Below are 3698 nucleotides of genomic sequence, written 5' to 3' on the forward strand. Positions count from 1 at the left end.
GAAGACAGAGAGTGGTAGTTGATGGGAAATGTTCAGAATGGAGTTCAGTTACGAGTGGCGTACCACAAGGATCTGTTCTGGGGCTGTTGCTGTTTGTCAATTTTATAAATGACCTAGAGGAGGGCGCAGAAGGATGGGTGAGTAAATTTGCAGACGACACTAAAGTCGGTGGAGTTGTAGACAGTGCGGAAGGATGTCTATAGATAATAGACATAGATAAGCTGCAGAGCTGGGCTGAGAGGTGGCAAATGGAGTTTAATGTGGAGAAGTGTGAGGTGATTCACTTTTGAAAGAATAACAGGAATGCGGAATATTTGGCTAATGGTAAAATTCTTGGTAGTGTGGATGAGCAGAGGGATCTCGGTGTCCATGTACATAGATCCCTGAAAGTTGCCACCCAGGTTGATAGGGTTGTGAAGAAGGCCTATGGTGTGTTGGCCTTTATTGGTAGAGGGATTGAGTTCCGGAGCCATGAGGTCATGTTGCAGTTGTACAAAACTCTAGTACGGCCGCATTTGGAGTATTGCGTACAGTTCTGGTCGCCTCATTATAGGAAGGACGTGGAAGCTTTGGAACGGGTGCAGAGGAGATTTACCAGGATGTTGCCTGGTATGGAGGGAAAATCTTATGAGGAAAGGCTGATGGACTTGAGGTTGTTTTCGTTAGAGGGAAGAAGGTTAAGAGGTGACTTAATAGAGGCATACAAAATGATCAGTGGGTTAGATAGGGTGGACAGCGAGAGCCTTCTCCCGCGGATGGAGGTGGCTAGCACGAGGGGACATAGCCTTAAATTGAGGGGTAATAGATATAGGACAGAGGTCAGAGGTGGGTTTTTTACGCAAAGAGTGGTGAGGCCGTGGAATGCCCTACCTGCAACAGTAGTGAACTCGCCAACATTGAGGGCATTTAAAAGTTTATTGGATATGCATATGGATGATAAGGGCATAGTGTAGGTTAGATGGGCTTTAGTTTTTTTTTCCATGTCGGTGCAACATCGAGGGCCGAAGGGCCTGTACTGCGCTGTATCGTTCTATGTTCTAAGTAACTATGGTGATGGGGATCAGTAACTATGGTGATTGGGGATCAGTAACTATGGTGATAGGGGATCAGTAACTATGGTGATGGGGATCAGTAACTATGGTGATGGAGATCAGTAACTATGGTGATAGGGGATCTGTAACTGTGTTGATGGAGGATCAGTAACTATGGTGATGGGGGATCAGTAACTGTGGTGATGGGGGATCAGTAACTATGGTGATAGGGGATCAGTAACTATGGTGATAGGGGATCAGTAACTATGGTGATGGGGGATCAGTAACTGTCGTGATAGTGGATCAGTAACTATGGTGATTGGGGATCAATAACTGTCGTGATAGTGGATCAGTAACTATGGTGATTGGGGATCAATAACTATGGTGATGGGAATAAGTAACTATGATGATAGGGGATCAGTAACTATGGTGATGGGGGATCAGTAACTATGGTGATAGGGGATCAGTAACTGTGTTGATGGGAGATCAGTAACTATGGTGATGGGGGATCAGTAACTGTGGTGATGGGGGATCAGTAACTATGGTGATAGGGGATCAGTAACTATGGTGATAGGGGATCAGTAACTATGGTGATGGGGGATCAGTAACTATGGTGATGGGGATCAGTAACTATGGTGATGGGGATCAGTAACTATGGTGATAGGGGATCAGTAACTATGGTGATTGGGGATCAGTAACTATGGTGATGGGATCAGTAACTATGGTGATGGGGGATCAGTAACTATGGTGATGGGGATCAGTAACTATGGTGATGGGGATCAGTAACTATGGTGATGGGGATCAGTAACTATGGTGATGGGGATCAGTAACTATGGTGATGGGGGATCAGTAACTATGGTGATGGGGATCAGTAACTATGGTGATGGGGATCAGTAACTATGGTGATGGGGGATCAGTAACTATGGTGATGGGGGATCAGTAACTATGGTGATGGGGATCAGTAACTATGGTGATGGGATCAGTAACTATGGTGATGGGGGATCAGTAACTATGGTGATGGGGATCAGAAACTATGGTGATGGGGGATCAGAAACTATGGTGGTCGGGGATCAGTAACTATGGTGATAGGGGATCAGTAACTAATGGAATGGGGGGGTCGGTAACTATGGTGATGGGGATCAGTAACTACGGTGATGGGGATCAGTAACTATGGTGATAGGGGATCAGTAACTATGGTGATGGGGATCAGTAACTATGGTGATAGGGGATCAGTAACTATGGTGATAGGGGATCAGTAACTATGGTGATGGGGGATCAGTAACTGTGGTGATGGGGATCAGTAACTATGGTGATAGGGGATCAGTAACTATGGTGATGGGGATCAGTAACTATGGTGATAGGGGATCAGTAACTATGGTGATGGGGATCAGTAACTATGGTGATGGGGGTCAGTAACTAATGGAATGGGGGTCAGTAACTATGGTGATGGGGATCAGTAACTATGGTGATAGGGGATCAGTAACTATGGTGATGGGGATCAGTAACTATGGTGATGGGGGTCAGTAACTAATGGAATGGGGGTCAGTAACTATGGTGATGGGGGATCAGTAACTATGGTGATGGGGATCAGTAACTATGGTGATGGGGGATCAGTAACTGTGGTGATGGGGGATCAGTAACTATGGTGATAGGGGATCAGTAACTATGGTGATGGGGGTCAGAACTATGGTGATGGGGGATCAGTAACTATGGTGATGGGGGATCAGTAACTATGGTGATGGGGGATCAGTAACTATGGTGATAGGGGATCAGTAACTATGGTGATGGGGGATCAGTAACTATGGTGATGGGGATCAGTAACTATGGTGATGGGGGTCAGTAACTATGGTGATTGGGGATCAGTAACTATGGTGATGGCGATCAGTAACTATGGTAATGGGGGATCAGTAACTATGGTGATGGGGGATCAGTAACTATGTGATGGGGGATCAGTAACTATGGTGATGGGGGATCAGTAACTATGGTGATGGGGAATCAGTAACTATGGGGATGGGGGATCAGTAACTATGGTGATGGGGGTCAGTAACTATGGTGATTGGGGATCAGTAACTAATGGATGGGGGATCAGTAACTATGGTGATGGGGGTTTATGGGATGTGTCCTGGTTTCCACCCGGAGTGTTTATTCAGTGGGAATCGCGGCGGCTTCCGGGAGAAAAGTGTCCGGAATCCGGGAGAGAAACCGAGAGGGAGACAGAGAGACAGAGACCCCGGGACCGAGAGACTGGGCCCCGGGACCGACCGACCGAGAGAGAGAGAGACAGAGAGAGAAACCGAGACCCCGGGCCCGAGAGAGAAACCGAGAGGGAGACAGAGAGACAGAGACCCCGGGACCGAGAGACAGAGACCCCGGGCCCGTGAGACAGAGACCCCGGGCCCGAGAGACAGAGACCCCGGGCCCGAGAGACTGGGCCCCGGGACCGACCGAGAGAGAGACAGGGCCCCGGGACCGAGAGACTGGGCCCCGGGACCGAGAGGGGGGACACAGGTAGGGAGGGAGCCCCGGGACCGGGTGGGAGCCCGGGGACTGTGTCCGGGACACAGAGGGCGGCACCGAGACACCCTCACCCACACTGAGAGAGAGTGGGGCCCGGGCCTGAGGGGCAGACCCGGGGGGGGGGGGGGGGGGGGGGGGGGGAAGGGGTCT

This window comes from Scyliorhinus canicula, chromosome 6 (genome assembly GCF_902713615.1).
Source record: "Scyliorhinus canicula chromosome 6, sScyCan1.1, whole genome shotgun sequence".
Classification (NCBI taxonomy): domain Eukaryota; kingdom Metazoa; phylum Chordata; class Chondrichthyes; order Carcharhiniformes; family Scyliorhinidae; genus Scyliorhinus; species Scyliorhinus canicula.